Below are 13,998 nucleotides of genomic sequence, written 5' to 3' on the forward strand. Positions count from 1 at the left end.
GTCCTGAAACCCGATTGGTATGGATCCAAGTAATCCGTTTCATCCAAGTGTGCTGACAACTGGTTGGCCACCACTCGTTCAATGACCTTGCCCAGAAATGGCAGGTTCGAAATTGGGCGGAAGTTATTGAACACTTGAGGATCCAAGGAGGGCTTCTTTAAGATGGGCTTTACAATTGCCTCCTTGAAGACTGATGGCATCACACCCTCTTTCAAGGATGCATTTACCACCGCTTTGATCCCCTCGCCCAATTTCTCTCTGCAGCTCATAAGGAGCCACGAAGGGCAAGGATCAGTAAGACAAGTGGTTGGCTTCACAGATGAAAGCACCTTGTCCACTTCCTCAGAAGGGAGAAGCCGAAACCGATCCCAATTTACTGGCATGCAACCGGCCAACTCTGGTTCATCCACTGTGTCCACGGCACACGGGATCGAGCTCCGTAAGTGTTCGATTTTATCAGCGAAGTGCTTTGCTAATAAGTCACAGGAGGCCTTTGACTGTTCCATGGGTTCCTGAGCAACTGGACCGACCAGGCTTCGGACCACCTGGAACAGCCTCCTGGGACAGCATTCCGCAGACGCAATAGAGGCAGCAAAGAAAGCCTTCTTTCCTGCCTTTATTGCCACTTGGTAGGCAGCTACTGCTGCTCTAACCTGTGTCCGGACATCTTCGGAGCGAGATTTCCGCCACTGGCGCTCTAGTCGTCTCACCTCCTGTCTCAGACTACGCAACCGCGGTGTATACCATGGTGCTAGCTGAGTTCTATTCAGGGGGAGAGGACGTTTCGGAGCCACCCGGTCTAATGCCCTGGTGATCCCCACGTTCCACTCCTTCACCAGGGTTTCGACCGGGCGACCTTCGGCAGGTTCCAATTCCCCAAGTGCAGTCAGGAATCCATCCGGATCCATCAGGCGCCTGGGGCGGACCATTTTAATAGGTCCTTTGCCCCTGCGGAGGGGGCATGGCAACGAGAAGTCCATGTTTACCAGGTAGTGGTCTGACCATGACACAGGAGTGGTGTGAATCACTCCCAACTTCAGACCACTTCTCTCCTCTCCCAGGACAAACATAAGGTCGAGAGCATGACCGGCTACATGGGTGGGCCCAGTATTACTTAGGTGCAGTTCCCAGGAAGCCATGGTTTCCAGGAAATCCCGAGGGGCTCCTATGAGAGCAGCCTCAGCATGCACGTTAAAGTCACCCAGCACTAACAGCTCTGGGGACAATGCCCACCTCCAGCACCTCGGCCAGGGAATCTGCTGTGCAGCGGGGTGGGCGGTACACCAGCAAGATCCCTAAACTGCCCTTTGGGCCCAGCCTCCAGTACATACAATCAACAAATTGAGTCCTATGGAGAGGAGGTCTGGCGAAAACCAAGGACTCTCGATAGATGACTGCCACACCCCCTCCCCGCCTTCCCACCCTCGGCTGCTGTGCATAACAGAAACCTGGCGGACACATGGCCTCAAGAATTGGAGCAGAGGCTTCATCCAGCCAAGTCTCCGTAATACATGCCAGGTCTGCGCACCCATCCAAGATCATATCATGGATGAGCGAGGTTTTCTGAGCCACAGACCTGGCATTACATAACAGCAGTCGAAGGTAGGTAGGAACCTTGCGTCCCCCAGTTTTCATCTGGTTCTGAGCAGACCCGGAACATGGGATAGATATAATGCATCTGTCCCGTGTTCCCCTATTCCGGCATGGTCTGCCAGCAGCACCCTTCCAGCGCCTGCCGCCCAAGTTTCCTATAACTTGGCCCCCCGCCTCCCTCCCTGGCTTGCACATGCCTCTATCCCTATCTGCTTGTCAACAGGCCACCCACCCTAATAAAATTAATCTGGAGACCTGCCTCCGTACCCTATAGCAGCAGTTTTTACTAACTTAAATTAAATAATTAAACCAATTAATTAATTAATTAAACTAATTAAACTAAATTTGAATTAAACTAATTAACTAAAGCAATACAATTCAACCCAATTCACATTCATACATATTCACACATTCATACACCCATACATCCATACATACACCAGTTTAAAGCAGCACCTGGGTTGTGATAGCCGGCCAGAATGGTAATCTCAGCCGGCCACAATGATAGATCATAAGCAAAAGCAAAAGCATTGAAGCTGTAATGACAAGTCCGTGGAATTCTTGGTCCGGGTCACAGCGACAAAGTCCCAGCCGGCACAAGCTGGCAAGTAACGGCAGCGGCGACAGCACGACGACGATGTAGACAGCGTCTCATCATCAGCGCACCCCGCGAGCAGGACGACCCACAGCAGCAACGGTGACACCAGGCAATAGGTATGATGATAACAATACAGGGCCGCAACGCCCCGGTGTTCTAGCAGCGGCCAACCCGTAACGGCGGCCGCAGCGCGCGAGCAGCAAGTCCAGGCAAGCAGACAGGGAACAGCCGTGGCGAAAGAAGGACAAACAGGCCCTGGGGGCGGTACAACCCCCACAATAAGCAAGCAAGCAGGCGGCTGCGGCGGCGACATAAGATGACACAGGTCACACGCGACGGGGTCTCGACCACAACAGCAAGCGACAGGTGGGGCGGCGAGCCACAGCAAAGAATGCAGCAGCAGCCGCAGGCCGCAGCAAAGCCCCGAGCCACAACAGCCACAACGCCGGAGGAATCAGCTCACGCCGGGATGGAAGCACAACCGCAGCAGCAACGAAAAGGCACCGGCCACGATGAGGAACGCCAGCCGTAGCAACCCCGCCACAGAGAAGGTAAGGCTAGGGGCGCTCTTAATGGAATGATATCAGAGGGAGGGAGAGAGACAAAATACTAGCTCACCACCTACATAAATCCAGGGATGTTTAGGATGTTTTAAAGTCGTTTTAAGATGTTGAATGATAGACGGCGGAGGAGCACCAACGCCACAACCTCCTACTCCGCCACCATCTTATGATATAAAACATTTTTTGTGTATAAAAATACACAATCAATATAAAAACATAATAAAAACACAAAATAGCAACAAACATAAAGTAAGTCGGGGCAGCAGCACGGTTAACCATAACATATACAATATATTTCAGAGATGTAGTGAGTGGAGAAAAACAAGCCAAAATGTTAGAAAAAGGAGTCTTTCACACCACATGCTCAGTTCTAAATACTGTTGCAGCAAGTTTTACAAGTTCCTCCAGTATTCCACTGGTGCAGGCACTCAGACATTCAAAGTATCTGTATGTTTCTTAGGTTTTATAAAAGCAGAGCTTTGCTTAACTCAAAATTTCTCAACCACATCTGCACAGGTTCCACCTCCATACTCAAAATGAAACTGGGCCTGGAAGTGTGCAACAACCCCACACATACCTTGCTAATTAGATTACCAATGCCAGGATGTCTGTCTTATCGACTACTCTCCTGCTCCCCGGGCATCATGAAAGACCCAGTCCTGGGCTCAGAAAGAAAATAAATATCTGGTTCTCTTCAAAGTATTGATAAGCCTCTTGTTTTAATTGAAATAATAATTATAAATTCTTGTTCTTATCACTAATGGGAGTTAATTATCTTGCATATGCTGCTGTTGCTTCTATGGCTGTAACGGAGTGAGGTTAAAGATAAGTGAAATGCAAATAGGAAAAAAACAACACAAAAGGCAGTAACACTTTCCTAAATGTAATACCATACCAACCACAACAAGATTCCTATGAGTAAGGCAAAAAACTAAGCATCTCACAACCAGTCAGGATTCCAAACCAAAAACCAAAAATATGATAAATGAAGAAATATGTATATAAGCATGACTATCAAATATATTTATTATTTACACAAACTGTAAAGATATTTATAGTGCAATCCTAGGTTTATTTATTCAGAAGCAAGTCCCAGCGTATTCAGTGGGGCTTACTCAAACAGGGACAGAACTGCAACCTCAAGTGATAAGCAACTTCATTCACACAACCCAAAATTCCGAATCATGCCACTTTACGCTGTTTTGCAACTGTTTATACTTGTTTTATGGTCATTGGATTTTAAATGGCTTTATTTCTTGTTGGGAGCTGCCTTGGTTTCCAACCCTACCTCACAGGGGTGTTGGAAAGACTCCATACACGCACACGCACACACAGCAGATGTATAAATACATACAGCCCATATAATAGTTTATTGTCAAACCAGTTGGTCATTGCAGAAAAATCAGTATTAGTTTTAAAAAAATCAGTATTACTTTCCTACAGAATAAAAACTGTAATACCTAAGTAAGCCCTGCGTACTTGCTTTAAAATTGGACTGGAAACAGAAAGAGTTAGAACACAAACATAATTCTTTTTTACATTCACTCCAAAGTCCCATTGATTTTCAGCACATTCATAACATGTCTACTCAAAGTAAGTCCTATTGAATTAAATGGGATTTACTTTGGGCATATGGGATTAGCATTGCTTTTACAAAAGGCAAGTATTGGGAAGGTTTTCAAAACACTGCCCAAGCTCTGACTCCTGCACACAAGAGGAAAAAAAACTGAAATGTATATACTTACCCAATTTATGAGATTTTCAGATAAACGGGGGGGGGGGGTGAAACCACCATTTTGTTTTCTAGACACTGCCTGAGGTCAATGAAACGGAAACACAATCCCTGATTGGCTGCAATGCTGAACGGGCGGGGTTAAAGCTACAAAGTGCTATAGTACAGTACTGTTTAAAGAAAGATTTAACAGTCAAGGGGGGTGGCTGACGTTTTTATGTATATCTCGAGAACCGGACCACCTAGAAACTTAATTTTTTAAAAAAAATTAAAGCTGAGAATCCGGGCCATGTAAGGGGCTAGCCGGGCGCCGGGTGGCATGCATAGAATCCGGGTAAAACCCGGCTATCCGGGCAATATGGCAACCCTAATTTTGGAGGACATCTGCTTTGGGGTGCCATTTTGGCTGAACTCTGCAAAAGGGTATAGGAGCCTTCAATTGTTGGGGTGGTGCAGTGATCCACCATATTTTGGTTGGGGTCAGGCTTACAATGGTGGCAGAGCTTACTCCTTTTTTCTTTTCTTTACAGTTTAAAGACTGCCAAATGTTGGTCCCATTCCTTGGACAGTGGCAGTGCTAAAAGTGTTAAAAGAAGAAGAGAGGAGAAACCCCCACTGCTGCTGCCATGGTAAGCCCCCTCCTGCCAAAACCTTCCTCCCAAAACTGGGCACCAAAATGGCTGCCCCCAATATGCATATGCCAAACTGCAAAATGTGGCAGAAAGACTGCTCACTGGGGCAGGGTATGGCCAACATGTCACTCTGCTGCTGAAAGAATTGCACTGGCTGCCCATTTGCTATCGGGCCAAATTCAAGGTTCTAGTTTTGGTGTACAAAGCCCTATACAGCTCGGGACCAGGATACCTGAAAGACCATCTTATCTCTTATATAACCAGTCGATCACTGCGCTCTGCAGGTGAGAGCCTCCTGCAGATACCATCTTATCAGGAGGTTCGTTCTGCACAATATAGGAAACGGACCTTTGGTGTGGCGGTACTTGCCCTGTTGAACTCTCTACCCTTAAATATTAGACAGGCGCCATCTCTGTTATCTTTTCGACACCTATTGAAGACCTTCCTCTTTCAACAAGCCTTTTAAGTTGAGGCCTTATCCCACTCTGCTTCTGTGTTGGAATTGCTTTTTAATATGCTTTTAAACCTTTTTTTAAAAAAACAATATGTTTTTTAACCTTTTTAAAAAAAAAGTCTTCAAAGCTTTTTAAGAAAATGTTTTTAAAGGTTTTGTTTTAATGTATTTTAATGTCTGTTTTTATGATATTTTAAAGTGTTTTTAGTGCTTTTGTTTGCTGTCCTGGGCTCCTGCTGGGAGGAAGGGTGGGATATAAATAAAATAATAAATAAATAAAAACTGGAGGTGGCCATTTCTGTTCTGGCCTAGTACAAAAATTAAACAGATTTTTTAAAACATCATTTTCTAGCCGTTCATGCCATTCAATAAATCTTGCCTACATATGGAAATGAAAAAAGGAGAATAAAAATGGTTCTCAATCAAATGTTCACTTTCTTTCAACAAAACCCTTTCTATTAAATAGCTATCTGGGAAATACTACTACTACTAGTAGTAGCATTGAAAATAATTCCACTACTTTATATAGTAGTTTCATATACATAATGTGCACAACAATCTGATAGCCATAACCGAGCTCAATGCTTGTGCACATTATCTGTTTCAGATGTGTACTACTAGGCCAGAACAAAAGTGGAGTAAGGTCAGCTGGTGGTAATTTCCCAGATGATTTATTTATTGTTGTTGATTTAAAGCATTTTTATCCCACTTTTCATCTGAAAAAGGCTCCCAAAGTGGTTTAGGATGATCAGTAATAAGATGGACCTTGTCCTTAAGCTTGGGGCCAGGTTGGTCTCCTACTTTCTATGATGTTCTTCCTGTGAAATAGCGGGGGAGCAGCCTTCCAGTGGCCCTTATTCCTCAGGCTGATGGCAGAGGCCAGAGAGAACTGTCCTTCAGCTCAACAGTCCATGAGCAATACAATCTATATTAATAGATTGGAAGTAAGGCTGAGAGAACAATGATCTATCTCAAGTCACCTAATGAGTTTGTGCCAGGGTTGAAATTTCAATTGGGGACCTCTAGTTCATAGTTCATTCCTTTAAACCCTGTACTTCCACTCTTACCACATGTTCACTGAACACACTGAGACAGGGAACAGGGTCATGCTCACTGCCTACTGCTTTACTCCTGACCTTCACGGATACAGTTCAAGTACATTGAAGCTACATATGTACAAGTTGTATGAATGAAGGTTCTCTCTGTGCGATTTGAAACCTTGTGAAAGATGGGGTTCTTGTTCATGCATATAGTTAATACACAGATAGGCTCTGGTTTGATCTTAAAGTGAACAAGCAAAGGGCAAGGGACACCCAGCACAACCTTGCTGCCCTCTTCCATGCGGCCAGTGCTTGTGCAATTGTCTTCTGAATAGGGCTTGCATTTTATAGCTCTCAAAGCTATAAGTAAAAGACATAACCATCAAGTGCTCTTTAATCCATGCCTGAATTATTTAGATTAACTAAATGTAAAAATGAAGCTGCATACATGCTACTGGGTCATTAAAAAGAAATGCTCTAAAGGGACTGGATTCAGAGCTATGCTCTTTCTCCCTGCTCTGCATCTGAAATGGAATAATCTCAAGATAACAACTGAGGGGTTTGGTCCTGTGCAGTTTAGCCACTTTTTTCTGTCTCTTAAGGACTTGGAAGTTGTGTTGGGCAATACATTAGTTGCTGTAGCCTCTCAAGTGGGACTGACTCAGGTTTGCGTGGAAGTATCCCTCAAGGCTTGCCTCAGCCATTCTTGCCACCATTGTGACTTTTGACATTCCCCCCCACCCCCAAGCACTGTTTCTTGTTTTGAAATCCCTCATGCCTGCTATGGAAACTGTTTGCACTATGGCTGGGAGTTTGTTGATTTTCTTTAGGTGGCTTAGACCTCCAGGCTGTTCTCATTATTTTTTTATTAGCCAATTTGAATACTCATTTAGCCTCACCAAACGTGCTGTGGTTTTAAATTCTTCCTTTGGAAGTGTTTGCACAGAGAGTCTGTCCTTGTTTCTCCATCAGAGAGACCCCATGAAACGTGATTGAAGGTAGCAATGATGCAAGAGTTTTGCGAGGGGAACCAACCTAAGAGAGGAAGACAGCATAAGAGCCTGTGGTAAGTTCTAATGGATGCTGTTAAGGGGATTGGTAGACAAAACATGGAAGAGAAACTTTGCTAATAAGCGCTACACAGGAAGTAGACCATGATGAGAAATGAATGGAAGGGCCTAATTAGATGTTCTGAGGGATGTGTGTGTTCATCAACATATGCATTCCCATGTGTTTCCCCAGCAATGACCTAGTCAAATTCTCAGTCTCACATCAGCATATTCTGCATTAGAAGCCATGGCTATGCAGGTGTTATTAGTTACTATGGCTTTAAGCAGATGTTTGGATTCTCACAACTAGAGTCAAGGGACACCTGGGTTACATTGTTGAACAGATGCAGTCAGAATATTTGTGGGGGGAATCACTTATTCAAAAACATTCCCACACCATGTAATTTCTCTCCATGTGCCTTGTTTGCACAAGAGGGAAAAGGTTAGTCAAAGAGCAGCAGCGACTGGTGGCTCCATGTCAGTGGAGCAGTGGAATCCGCTCCGGGCTTTAGTCCAAACTGTGAAAATTCGGCCTGAAACCCAAAGTGGATTTCACTGACATGGAGCCACCAGCAACCACTGGCTAGAAGTGTTCTGACCACTATGTGAGCTTTCCATGTGGAATGTTGATATGATGTGCTTTTAAATAAGAGACACCTGATGTGCATTTGGAAGTGAGAGGACATTATCCATTCCCATGTCATAGACCATGGATGGGGATGTTGTGTCTCTCCAGAAGTTGCTGAACTATTGCTCTCATCATCCCTGACTATTGGCAATGCTGGGTAGTGCTGGTGGGAGTCCAGCAACATCTGGAGAGTCACAGGTCACTGCCTTAAATGTTTTGTTAGAAAGATTGTAGAACAGGGTTGGCTAGCCTTTTTCAGGCCGAGGACCATGTTCACACATGGCCAACTCTTTGAGAGTCTCATGTCAAAGTGGGTATAGTGAGAACTTCAGTTCTCAAAATTGCCTTCCAAAACAGGACCCACAGAAGCTTTAAAAAATTAAGAAAATGGACAAATTTTAAAGAGCCTTGGAGGCCACCAAAAGCCTTTTGGCATAACAGTGACTTCATCTGCACTCTACATTTAAAATACTATAATGTCATTTTAAACAGTTATATCTTCCCCCAAGAATCCTGGGAACTGCAGTTTGTTAAGAATGCTGAGAGTTGTTAGGAGATGCCATATTCTCCTCACAGAGCTACAGTTCTCAGAGTTTAACAGGTTCAGGGCCTGATCATCAGAAGAGAAAGTCAGCTAAGTGCAGGTGTCCTTGCAACACTGTAATGAGAAAAACCACAAGGTGGAATTCTCCCTTCCCCCTGCACAACTTTTAAAGATACAGAAGATCTCTTGGTTGCCAGGCCCGGCCTCCAAGAGGTCTTCTGTATTTTTAAAAGTTGTGTAGGGAGAAGGGAGAATTCCACCGTGTGGTTTTTCAAATTACAGTGTTGCAAGAACACCTGCACTTGGCTGACTTTCTCTTCTCCTGAAGATACAGGATCAGTCTCAGGCCATGAACCTGGCAACCTTAATACACACATACACCCTTCTGACATCAAACTGTCATAAAGGGAAACTCATGGGAGCAATCTGTGGTTTGTTTGAAACATTTTAAAATTAACAAAAGGGGGCTTGGAGGCTACAAAAACATTTTGGCATCATGACATCACATCAGGGGACCCACAGGAGCAGTCAATAAAAATAAAATAAAATAATTATTAATAACATTAATTATTTATTTAAAAAAATAGGCAGCAGGAAAATTTTAGGAGGGGGTGGCTCCTTGAGCCTCTCTGGCTACAGTTCTGCTTGGTGATACATGATGGGTGTGCTAAACAACTTGGGATAGCCTTTGGATAGCCTAACGTCTAACATGCTCTGATAAGAAGAAAGGAATCAAGGTGGTTCTGATGCCTTCCTTGCTTCTGCAAAGAAGCCAAGTAGAAAAACATATTTTTGCCACCTCCACCTTCTTGACTGAATTTTCATGCTATTTTTATTTTTATTTTATATTGTTTTGATTGGTCTGTTGTATGCATTGCACTTTGTATATTTCTTTTGCAATGTGTATTAATGCTGTTCACCACTAGGGATCCTTTGGGCCAAAAAGCAGCATGTAATTTGAGCAGGGTGGTTCATGACAGATGCTCTTGGAGGTCACTGATTCATAGGGTCGCCATAAGTCGTAATCGACTTGAAGGCACATAACAACAACAACAAAATGAACTGTATCATGCCATACCATACCAAAATGAAAGAACTGAAGACTGTTTCATCTGAGTAGCTCCCCAGAAAGGCTAATGAGTAAGGCAGCAGATATGGAAAACGAGTCATGTAAAAGGCAATCCTCTGGATGGGGAGTGGATTACACTGACAGCATCCAATGCTGGAAGTCGTTCTGGAGACACAGACACCACATTCCCCTTCACAGAGCTACCGTTCCCAGAGTTCCTTGGGAAGAGGGATTGACTGTTAAACCACTCTGGCAATTGTAGCTTTGGGAGGAGAATGGGTCTCCTAACAATTCTTGGCATCCTTCACATTTCCCAGGATTCTTTGGGGGAAGCCATGACTGTTTAAAGTGGAATAACAGTGGAATAAATGGTGTGAATGTAGCCAGAGAGTGTACTTTATTTTCTGAGGCTAGCAGTCTAACCACTTTCAGGTCAGCTAAGTTTATTCTGTATGTTACACACACTTCCTCCAATCCTTCCTCAAGTATCTTGGTTGCTATTGTGCACTAATTTACCAAGGAAATGCCTGACTATAGACTAACGCATTAGCTTGTGGTCAAGGTAAGAGCTCATTTATTTGAGCCCTTCAGAGAGAAGATGGTGTTGTATTTGTACATTCTTTCAGCACTCATGTTGGAGACAGGTTAACAAACATTTGCCCAGTTTACCAGGTTCAAGGAAGGGAGACAGGAAGACACTGTAGCAGACAAAGCATGGAGGATTCACAGTCTCATGCATATCAGGAAAGGCACTCATTTTGCAAAGTTTCAGAATAACTTGTGTGTAGCTAGTATAGGAACAGGTAGGACTCTCTAGATAACCCCAAGGTGCGGTTTCTATTTGTCTTCATACCCTTCATAGCTCCTGCTAACAACCATGCCAGAATTCAAGTGTCTCAATTGCCCATCTATAAAGCAGGGATAAGGACACACAGGCTCCCCTTACAGGTCTGTTTATTTTCGCAACATCCCTGTAAGGAGAGCCTTGCAACATTCACACCATACATTTATTCCACTATTATTCCACTTTAAACAGTCATGGCTTCCCACAAAGGATCCTAGGAAGTGTAGTTTCTGAAGGGTGCTGAGAGTTGTTAGGAGACTCCTATTCCCTTCATAGAGCAACAAATCCCCCAGTAGTTTAACAGTCAGTCCCTGTTCCAGAGAACTCTGATCATTGTAGCTCTATGAGGAGAATAGGGGTTTCCTAACAACATTCAGCACCCTTCACACACTACACTTCCCAGGATTCTTTGGGGTAAGCCATGACTGTTTACATTAGAATAATAGTGGAATTCACTAATAGTCAAAAAACCTTGCGGTTTAAGAACATACCTATAGCCCACAGCTATTCTATCAAACTTTAAAAAGCAGGGAAATTGGGCAGCTATAGTGAATGCACCAGGGGAGCAGGAGCCCTGAACTCCTCTCTGAGATATTGGACTGCTCCACAAATTGGTCAAAATGCCAACACCATTTGGGTTGGTCTTTCACAGTCCAATCCACTTCCTGTGTAGCTTGGAAGAATTTGGTAACATGTGCCTCTGAGCATTGGCGACTAATAAATTTAATAAATAAATAAATTTGCATGCTTATTGAGTTCAATGGGATTTATTCCTTTGCAATCAGGCTTAGGATAGGTGAAACTGACGACAGAGGATGGGGAGGGGAGGAGGAGGACAGGTTTGATCATTTGCATGCTTATTAAATTCAGTGCGATTTACTCCCGTGCAATCATGCTTAGGATAGGTAAAACTGACCGGGGGGGAGGGACGGACGGCTGGAGTGGGCAGGGGAGGAGGAAGGGAGAGGAGAGGAGAGGGGAAAAGCAGGTCTGATCATTTACATGCTTATTTTCAATGGGATTTACTCCTATGCAATCTTGGTTAGGATAGGAAAAACTGACCATGGGGGAGGAGGAGGTGGAAGGGGAAGGGGAAGGAGTGTATTGGAGGGGGGCAAAGGAAGGGTGAGGGGAGGGCAGGTTTGATCATTTGCATGCTCATAGAGTTCAATGGTATTTACTTCTGTGCAATCATGGTTAGGATAGGAAAAACTGACCATGGGGAGGAGGAAGGGGAGGGGGAGGAGGAAGGGGAATGAGGGGATTGGAAGGGGATGTGGATGGGGAGGGAGGAGCAAAGGAAGGGAGAGGGAAGGGGCAAGAGGGAGGGGATGGGAGGGAGGAGAAGGGAGGGTGGGTTTGATCATTTGCATACTTTTTGAGTTCAATGGAATTTATTTCTGTGCAATCATGTTTGGAGATGGACTGCCTTCAAGTCGATCCCGACTTATGTTGACTGTATGAATAGCGTTTCATGATAAATGGTATTCAGAGGTGGTTTTACCATTGCCTTCCTCTGAGGCTGAGAGGCAGTGGCTGGCCCAAGGTCACCCAGTGAGCTTCATGGCTGTGTGGGGATTCGAACCCTGGTCTCCCAGGTCGTAGCCCAACACTGACCTGGGCAAGGGACGGGGAGGGGAGGGGGGAAGGGGAGGAGATTGGGTGGGTGGGCACTGGGCAGAAGGGAAACCCCTTTCCTTTCCAAAGGAAAACACTGTGAACAGTATCATTCTTTTTCAGGGTTTCCCCCACGTTTTTATTCTACAGCAGGCACGTGTAGCCTCCCACCCAAATTTAAACCAAAGCTGTCCCTGGCCACATCCACACCAGGCCTTTATTTCATTTTGGAGAGTCATGGCTTCTCTCAAAGAATCCTGGGAAGTGTAGTTAGTGAAGGGTGCTGAGAGTTGCTAGGAGACGCCCTGTTCCCCTCACAGACCTTAAATCAGAGTGGCTGACTGTTAAACCAGTCTGGCCACTGGAGCTCTGTCAGGGAAACAGGAGTCTTCTCTCAGCACCCTTCACATACTACACTTCCCAGGATTCTCTGAGGGAAGCCATGACTGTCTCACGTGAAATCAACGTCTGGTGTGGGTGTGGCCCCCTGATTAGGCAAGCCCAGCAGCTGTGAGTCCGGCTTTTAGAACTCTGACAGTTGGTTCTTACTGAGCATGCCCCGCGTTAAAAATCAGCCAGGCATTTTTTTAACTTTTAAACTGTAGAAGATGAAGGTCAGAATATGGGGCAAGGTCAGTATTAGGATTAGAGGTACTCTGTGAACATGGCTAATTTTTAATGAATTTCAACAGATTATGAGAACTCAGAGAAAAAAGTCCAAAAGGTCTCTGGGTTTCCCCCCCCTCTCTTTTTACACTTTGAACTCTTGATTCTCTCTGTTTCGTGTATCACCATGAAAACTGAGAGGGTTGTTAAGCAAACGTTTCTGAGTTCAGGACTATAAGTTTTGTAAGGTTTTGTTTTGAAATGAGTTTATGGGAAGCATCAGAACGGCGTGGTTGTTTTTTTTTCAATTTAACATTGCGGAACATGAAAAATCCATGCTGGCTATAGTATACAGCCACGAGTGGCTGTATAATGAGGATCTTCTCATTGTTCAGACACAAGTGCTCAAGACTGTAGAACCTTACAGAGGAAAGAAATGGAAAGTCCTCTGCAGGTCTCTTGTCCCCATATTCTGCTCCACTAAAAGTGGTTCATCGCTCTCCTTTTGATAGCTTGGATGCATAGAAAGACAAGAAAGTCTCATCCCACTTGTACTCTGTATCTTTATGCTTAGGTCATGAGAAAAGAATGAGAAAGAAGGCAGAACAGGAAGAAGATGGTTGCCTGCTGAATGCATGCAAGCTGTCAGGCACTGCAGCAGCCAGAATGGAGCAACTGACAGTTCTTCCAGAGCTACCTGCATTCCTATTGCCTCAAGCCACCAAGCATCGCTTCAGATGTTTTTGTTCGAACTGATGCCAAGCAATCTTTCAGGGTTTTTCTCATTAAACTCACTGCCAGCTGTTTATCTATCCTGGTATTTTTAAGTACGTCATGATGTCTTTTATCAAAGTTGGGGTGTGTATGAGATTATGATGTTTATTTTTCTAGTTTAAATAATGTATCTCTTATCCTACCATCAAGTCATATGAAACATTCCCAGTTAGATCATGAGATTGTTATCTCAGTAATACTGTCATATTCCTAGAGCACACACATTGTGAGACTCAGGGTGCTTCCAGATGGGTG

The 13,998-nt window shown here is 44.5% G+C and overlaps 1 long non-coding RNA gene across 1 annotated transcript; it reads left to right on the forward strand.

The window, feature by feature from the left end:
• Window positions 1-5,080: 5,080 nt before the first annotated feature.
• Window positions 5,081-13,671, forward strand: LOC133382338 (uncharacterized). Its single transcript, XR_009761908.1, has 3 exons — window positions 5,081-5,115; window positions 7,585-7,678; window positions 13,544-13,671. It is a non-coding gene; the product is annotated as an uncharacterized LOC133382338 (long non-coding RNA).
• Window positions 13,672-13,998: the final 327 nt, after the last annotated feature.

This window comes from Rhineura floridana, chromosome 3 (assembly GCF_030035675.1).
Source record: "Rhineura floridana isolate rRhiFlo1 chromosome 3, rRhiFlo1.hap2, whole genome shotgun sequence".
Taxonomy (NCBI): domain Eukaryota; kingdom Metazoa; phylum Chordata; class Lepidosauria; order Squamata; family Rhineuridae; genus Rhineura; species Rhineura floridana.